Here is a 9123-nt window from a genome sequence, read left to right as displayed (position 1 = left end):
CGGGCTCTTTTGAATCGTTCGGTATGCTAATATTCAAAGTCTTTTCCAAGAGTATTCTCTGGGAACGACGCGCGTACTACAGTAAGACAAAAGCGGCTAAGTGAGCCTGATTTTTCAAATTATGTACCATAAGGGATCAAGTTAAAACTTTGACGAAGACGAGTTAAAACTTTTGACGGGAGATGAGAGTAAACTTTAAGTTTCAAAATGGTGAGGGGGAGGCAGAGGTAAGCCCAAAGAGACTTGATGTATGTATTTTGTCGAATATCATTGTCTGTAATTTCTTATGAACGTCTTTTGGACGGGGTTGAAACTTTCAGGAGCTTTTAGAAAAAAAAGAAAGAAAAGGGAAAGGGAAACTAAAATATAGTGTTGGGGGAGCGGGAATGAGCTAAAAATTGTTGTTTCTAATCCAAACGGATAATATTTTTGCGCTCTAAGCTTCTTGTGTGTTATAATGCATGTGTGGCGAAGTAGCGAAAAAAAAAAGAAGCAAAAGTGCTGCCAGGTTGTCAAAATGACATGTCTGAAATATCTCAGGAGTGGCTTAGGTCATCAAACTGAAATTTCCAAGGACTTTTGAGGGGAGCAAGGGAACGGTGGAGTATTACATGGGAGAAAGGATAGAACTCAATCAAAGACACTGTATTTATTCATATTTTATTAATACCCCTATCTGCAGTATCCTGGGAGTGAAAATAGGCCATTGGAACGGGAATTCAAGGTCCTAGTGATACTTATAATATACGAAAGTAATAGGAACTCAACCAGTATTTGTCCCAAGCCCTTTTTCCTACCTATCCCCTGCAGTCCCAAGATTATCCGACAAAAATTCAAGATGCTAATTTGTTGAAAATAGTCTAGAGGTTCAACAATTGCCCCCACCCCCCAAAATTTTTGCGACAGGAGTCTCAAAATGCATTATTAAAATAAAGAAGAAGGTGCAAAATAATAACACATAAATATTTTAATAATAAAACGGTAGATAGCGTTAGGATATATTCAAGGATGTAACAGGATGAAAGTCATGATGGCTTCAGCCCTATATGAGGCCAAAAATTATTCAAATTTACAGTCCGTTTGAATGATATTACCCCTCCCCATTCATTCGAAATTCTATTGAAAAACTATTCGTAAAATGTGTTCCAAGGTTTTGTCCGAAATTTAAACAGCAAGAAAACATCTTAATTCTTATGCAGAAAATAACCTTTACAGATACTCCTTTTATTGACAAAGAAGGAAATAATGCCAAATAAAAGCGGAAAGAAACTACTTTTAAAAAATTAAAAAATAAGTTTTCAAAGAAAAGTAAAGGGCTATTGTTACCCTAAAACATGTTAAAGTGCCGGTAAAGGACAAACCACACTATTACGACAAACGAGAATAGATAAAGGCTAACGCCTGTAGCTTCACTGTAGCTGTTACACCCTGGAAGATCTCAAATTCGGGTAACTACCGGGTAACTATCCCTACACTTCGGTAGAAATGAATACTACTCTAGACTACCACAACGGAAATTGGTTGGGACAGGAATGTTGGTATGCGGGTATAGCCCAGCGAAAATTATACCGGGACAAGAAACCTCGTTAAACCTACATATGGCTGCTCTTTGAGAGTTTTTTTTTTTCAAAAAGAGTACCATTACCAACACCTGCGAACAAAACGCCCAGAATATCCTAAATGAAATCTAAATACTTTTCCCAATCCTAGCCAAAGGATAAGACAAAACCGAACCCTTCTTGAATATAAACAGACTTGCAATGTAATGTCTTCATTATGTAACAGAAATAAACTCTCGTAATAGACTGACTTGGTCTGTAATAAACTAACATTTACCCAAACATAAGCGACTCCATTCAACCAATGGAATTTAAATAATCATTAACTTAAATTCCAAGAAATGGTGATTGGAGGAGGCCATAAAATAAGCTCAAATATTGAAGTCATGCAGTCTCTGCAGAAAGGGCGAGTCACACCTTTTCAAGCAGCCAGAGAGAATTTAGAATTACTTAACCAAGCCAAATAAATAGAGGACTCAGTTTTGTGATTAGCTATCACGAGGATATAAGAAAAGAAAAGAGAATTAATGTAAATGAAAAAGAAATTTAAGCAAATTTTTTATATAAGCACAAAACAACAGAAAAAGTTTCGGAATTTCAAACCTTTTGAACATTCTTTTCTTATTATTTTCTCATCTGGTTGTTCTTGCACTTGGCATCTTGCAGGAGCGTTAACCTGTTGAAGACTAGTAGCCACTCCTCTAGAATGGCTTCATTCGATTAATGGGGATACATGACCATTACCAAAAGAGTTCGGTTTGATTAGGTATATATATGGAATAAGCAGTCATCTAATTTGCTAATATCCAGCGAAGAGACGGTTAGGTTTAGAATGACCTCTGAGGGGGATGCTTATACTAAGCAACCGACCAATAATAGAGAGAAAATTAATGGGCCTTAGTCATATAGTTATAAGACTCTTGTAGCACAATTAAGGAGAAATATCCTCACCCTCTCGAATTTACGTTTGAGAGTAAGAAAGAATGGGGTTCCGGTGGACGGGATGGCACGAGGCCTCACGAAGGATTGCTTTGCTGGCCTCTTGACCTCCATTGGTGAAAACAACTCCACATCTAAATCAAAATATACTGTTATTAGTTCTGCACTATATGGAGAAAGATGGCACGCCTATGCCACTCATTCCCAGGGCCATTTAAATCTCTTATAGTATGTATTAATCAAGATCAAGTTTTTTTTTGTAAAAATTTCAAAGCTATAATGCGAAAATTTACATCGTAATTATAATTTGTTTATCATATCTTTTAAATTTTCGTTTATTTAATTATAGTATAAAATGGGACATACGACTTTGGAAAATCATGGAGGAGGAACCAAGAAAGAATCTATAGATATTCAATGTCCCAACATCGTTAACAGTTATCAAGTTGAAGCTTTCAGGATATGATGGAATGGAAATGTTGAACCAAATCTGCACATTAATTTGAGCCCTCATTTTCAAAGGAAAGTAAAGAGAAATTTAAACCTTAAACCTGTACCAATAAAGTGTTTTAGATATCTCTGAAGCTAGCCCTTGAGGCGAATCTTATTTCTTTTAATCCTGAATTTCTGCATTTCCCTTCCAAAATTGATTCTCCCCAAAAAATGATACTTAAAGTATTGTTGCACTCTTGAAACTATATTATTTTTATATACAACTACAAATTCTATAGCTTTTTTTAAACCTCAAAACTAGTTGTTAATTTTTTAAATTTTGGAATAGTTTTTTTCTTTTTCTTAAAAAAATAAGTTATGCAGACTAGTGCATTCTTAAATAATCTTTACTTTTTAGTAACATTTACTCGACATAGTCAGCTCATGTTTTGATGATTTTTTTGTTATTTAAGATAATTTAACTATTATTTTTCAATGCTAGAGGTGATTTATATGCCGCAATAGAGTAATTTAGGCACAATCATAAGATATATCATCATAAGATATATACTATACTTACTTTACTGGATTAACACTTTTTTGGTTATATTTACTTCAATGAGATATCTCACGGAGTCCATTTTAGTGGACCAGAGCTAATGCAGGCAATTTTGTTATGTTAAAGGGATTTACACGCCAAATTAAAGTGAAATACGTTTTTTTTTATGTTACGTATCCATATTTGAGACTATTATAGTCTCAATATGGCAAGTCATAATAATAGTCAATATTTTAGCAAGTCAACGTTATTGTTGACAATTTTAATGTTTGAGATTACATACACATAATATTAGAGTGAGTTAGGTACAATCTTAAATTCTGTTCTTATATGTTATTAGTTTAAATTTTATGTTAAAGTTGAAATTCTTTATTTTTTTTAATAAGTTGATAGTTTATAGATATGATCTTATATATTATTTAGTATTTCTAATTGGTTTGATTAACACTTGTTTTGGCTTATAAATCCTACTCTTAGTCAAAATTTAGGGATTCGGAGCTATCATAGACCATTAAGTGCATTCATAAGATAGATTGTGCTGTTATATGTAAACTAATATATTTATTTTATTGGGTTAAAACTTACTTGATTAAATTTCCATGTTTGACATTATTAATAGTCTACATTTTAATAAGTCAGAGTTGTTGATGACACCTTTTGATGTTCTAGTTAAGTTATATGTGATATTAGAGTTAGATACATCCATTAGATATATTCTGTTCTCATGTTTAATTTACTATGCTTATTCTACTGAATTAGCAATTGCCTCTAGATTTTTATTCAATATTGCGTAACGACCTGACTGATCTTCGACATTGATTTTGGATGTTGATGCTTTGTAGCAATCTGCCTGACTTGGGATCATGATTTTGGATATGCTTGATTTGTCGGCAATGACGGTTTATATTTTCGCCGAAAAAGAGCTTTGTTAAAAATTGCTAGAGTCATCAGGATATTACGAAAGATTCAGTAATGAGGACTGGTGTCAAGTTCTACATTCGTGAACAAATTCCTGGGGCCTATGATGAGCTGAATATTATTTTTGATGCATAGAGCGAAAATTTGTCTAAGGAGAGGAGGTCTCAAGTTTTTCGTAATGCGTTATTCAGTGATATGTATGATATGATGAAAACTCTTCGCAACAGCAGTGACTTTAAAGTCAGGTTCTCTCTGGGGAAAATTTCTAAAGTCCCCTGTATCTTACATGATGTTACTATATCCCTGACAGTTAGTAAAAATGAGTGCGTCAAAAAACTAGAAACAGTGATTGATCAGTGCAAAGCAGTTCTTCCCTAGCCTTCTGAATGACCCTCACTACCAGCACCTGAAAAACCACTCGAACGGATGTTCATTAGTAGCCTAGCCCCAGAAAAGACTAAGGCGTGTTCAAATCGAAAACGGAATGTCGAAGAGTCTATAAACCCTAAGCATGCGAAGTTCAACAGACTAAGTCTGGCCTAGACACATATTAAATAAAAAAAACTATTTTTTTTAGCTGAAAGTAAGAAGCGACATTAAAACTTAAAATGAGCAGAAATTACTCCGTATATAAAATGGGTTGTCCCCTCCGCAATCCCTCCCTCTTTACGCTAAAGCTTTCAATTGTTTTAAAAAGTAGAATTGTGGCAAAGAGTCAAACTTTAGCGTAAAGAGCGAGGGATTGCGGAGGGGACAACCCATTTTATACACGGAGTAATTTCTGTTCGTTTTAAGTTTTAATGTCGCTCCTTACTTTCAGCTAAAAAAATCATTTTTTTTTTATTTAATTTCTGAACGTTTTTGAATTAATGCATGTTTGGTTTTGGCTCTCCGCACATAAATTATTAAAATGAAATTTGTATATTAATTATTTTTTTGGCTAAATGGCTTTCTCTTAGTTTTGATCAGACGATTTTGAGAAATAAGGGGTGGAGAAGGAGGCCTAGTTGCCCTCCAATTTTTCGGTTGCTTAAAAAGGCAACTAGAACTTTTAATTTTTAACGAACGTTTTTATTAGTAAAAAATATACGTAACTTATAAATTAGCAACTTACGTAACAAACTTTCATAATCTTATATTTTTAATATGTATACAAGGGGGTTTGTATCCTCGTTAATACCTCGCTCTTTACACTAAATCTTTAGTTTTGTCCCAATTCTTTAAGAATGACCCCTGAATCAGAAAGGCGGTAGAATAAATAGCTGAAATTACTAAAAATACTTTAGCATAAAGAGCGAGGTATTTATCTCCTCCTAAATACCTCGCTCTTTATGCTAAAGTATTTTTAGAACCCCTCATATGCGTAATAAACTCTGTTCGTTTTAAGTTTCAATGCTACTCCTTCCTTTCATTTGAAAAAACGTTTTCTTGTTTATTTTTCATTGTTTTCTTATAGTAATGCTAGAAAATCATGCGCCCTTTTCCTTGAATTTTTCTTCCCCCATGACAGATTCCTCCGAGGAAAGATCCTCCAACATAGCCCCCTCCCCTCAGCCCCACCCCCCAAACAAAATAAAATCCCCCTGAAAACGTCTGTACACTTCCCAATAACCATTACTATATGTAAACACTGGTCAAAGTTTGTAACTTGCGGCCCCTCCCCCAGGGATTTTGGGGTAGTAAATCATCCCCAAATACGTAGTTATGCTGAACAGAATGGCTGTCTCAAAATGTTGATCCGTTGACTTTGGGAAAAAATGAGCGTGGGAGGGGGCCTAGATTCCCTCCAATTTTTTTTGGTCACTTAAAAAGGGCACTAGAACTTTTCGTTTCCGTTAGAATGAACCCCTTGCGACATTCTAGGACCACTTGGTCGTTACGATGATCCCTGGGGAAAAGAAAAAAAAACAAAAAACAAATAAACACGCACCCGTGATTTGTCTTGGGGCAAAAAATACAAAATTCCACATTTTTGTAGATAGGAGCTTGAAACTTCTACAGTAGGGTTCTCTGATACGCTGAATCTGATGGTGTCATTTTTGTTAAGATTTTATTACTTTTAGGGGGGTGTGTTCCCCTATTTTCTTAAATAAGGCAAATTTTCTCAGGCTCGTAACTTTTGATGGGTAAGACTAAACTTGATGAAACTTAAATATTTAAAATCAGCATCAAAATGCGATTCTTTTGATGTAGCTATTGATATCAAAATTCAATTTTTTAGAGTTTTGGTTACTATTGAGCCGGGTCGCTCCTTACTACAGTTCGTTGCCACGAACTGTTTGATCAAAAGGAACTTTTCTTCCCAAGCCCGAAATGATTCGTTATCTTAGAAGCCTGACATTAAAGTGTAATATCAGAAACGGCTGTTCAGACTCGACTGTTTCTGAATTCCTCTTGTAAGGTACTACTCCAGAAAAGGTAATTGCTGGTGCCCCCAATGTTACAGAAAGTAAAAGATATAGTTCTTCACAGTCAATTCTAATTTTATTTGCAGATGAATCATCACGTGACGGGGGTATTCGGCATAGTGTCGTAGTTAAGTATACTCACCTGAATATGACGAAATTTTAAAAAAATTCAAAAAAAAGCTTAGGTGCCAGTCTTCCGAATATTTGGCTCAAAACTATAGTAATCAACCCCGCTGCCCATGTTCTAAAGAGCCCCAAGAATTGACCACAGAAATATCGCATCAATTGAATAGTGTCAAGTGTTCCCTCTGTCCCAATCGAAAGATTGCCCAAGCTACATTCTGTTTTGCCTAGCCATGAACAAAGTGTCCCAATCCCGAAAATGAGCAATTTAAATTTCACTTGCCAAAACTTTTACAGACGCTATGAAAATAGACTATCTTAGTGGAATCTCAGTTCATCAAACAGTTCGTGGTAACGAACTGTAGTAAGGAGCGACCCGACCCAATAGTGTCCAAAACTCTAAAAAATTGAATTTTCATACCAATAGTTACATCAAAAGAATCGCATTTTAATGCTAATTTTAAATACATAAATTTCATAAAGTTTAGTCTTATCCATCAAAAGTTACGAGTCTGAGAAAGTTTGACCTATTTTAGAAAACCCTATTGTACAAGTTTCAAGCTCCTATCTACAAAAATGTGGAATTTTGTATTTTTTGCCAGAAAATAAATCATGGATGCGTGTTTATTTGTTTTTTTTTCTGTTTCCCAGGGGTGATCGTATCGACCCAGTGGTCCTAGAATTTTGCGAGAGGACTCATTCGAACGGAAATGAGAAATTCTAGTGCCCTTTTTATGTGACCAAAAAAATTGGAGGGCACCTAGGCCCCTTCCCTTACTCATTTTTTCCCAAAGTCGTCGGATCAAAATTCTGAGATAGCCGTTTTATTCAACATAGTCGAAAAACTTTATAACTATGTCATTGGCGACGACTTACTCCCCCACAGTACCCGTGGGAGGGGCTGCAAGTTCCAAATTTTGACCAGTGTTTGCATATAGTAAGGGTTATTGGGAAGTGTACATAAATCTTCAGGGGAATTTTTTGGTGGGGAGGGGGGTTGAGAAGAAGGGGTTATGTGGGGGAAACTTTCCAGGGAGAAATTTGTCATGGGGGAAATGCTGCGCCCCAAAAAGGGGGCGCAGCATTTTCTAGCATTATTTAAAAAAAAAATGAAAAAGTAAATATAATTTTTTTTTCAACTGGAAGTATGGAGTGGCATTAAAAATTAAAACCACCAGAAATATTACGCATATAAGGGGTTCACCTCCTCCTAATACCTCACTCTTTACGCTACAGTATTTTTAGTAATTTCAACTATTTATTCCACGGCCTTTGTGATTCAGGGGACAAAATCTAAGCTTTAGGGTAAAGAGCGAGGTATTGACGAGTGGGCAAACCATCTCATATACGTAATAAAAACGAATATAGAAGTTTATTACATAAGCTAATTCGTAAGTTACGTATATCTTTTCCTAATAAAAACGTTCGTAAAAAACTAAAAGTTCTTGTTGTCTTTTTAAGCACCCAAAAATTGGAGGGCAACTGGGCCTCCTCCCCTGCCATTTCTCAAAATCATTCGATCATAATTATGGGAAAGTCATTTAGCCAAATAAACAAATATGCAAATTTCGCTTTAATTATTCATCTACGGAGAGCCAGAATCGAAACATGGATTAACTAAAAAACGTTCAGAAATTAAATAAAAAAAAACAAACAACAAAAACAACAGAAATTACACCGTATATGAAAAGGGCTGTTCCCTCTTCAACGCCCTGCTCTTTACGCTAAAGTTTTTACTGTTTTAAAAAGTAAAGTTGAGAGAAAGAGTCAAACTTTAGCGCATAGAGCAAGGCGTTCAAGAGGGAACAGTCCCTTTCATATACGGGGTAATTTCTGTTCGTTATAAGTTTTAATGTCGCTCCTTACTTTCAGTTAAAAAAAAATTTTTTTTTATTGAATTTACCTATAAGGATTCAGCTTTTAGACAGTGAAGGTCTCCGGTGCAGATTCAATTTCCATTGGCTACGTCACTTGCCCGAAGGACGCTGCTTAGATAAATAATTTTGTAGAATAGTTATGACTCATTCTGACTGCTGAGAGTGGACAGGAGTAATATAAGGTCAAAATGGTTCTAGGCGTTTACCCCCCAGGCGATCACCCTAAAATATCCCCCATGGAAAATACCCCCCAGAAAATACTCCCCGAAAATAACCCCCTTGGAAAATGCAGTAATATAAGGTGTAAA

The sequence above is a fragment of the Artemia franciscana genome, chromosome 7, assembly GCF_032884065.1.
Source record: "Artemia franciscana chromosome 7, ASM3288406v1, whole genome shotgun sequence".
NCBI lineage: Eukaryota > Metazoa > Arthropoda > Branchiopoda > Anostraca > Artemiidae > Artemia > Artemia franciscana.
Note: the sequence above shows the minus strand (reverse complement) of the source record.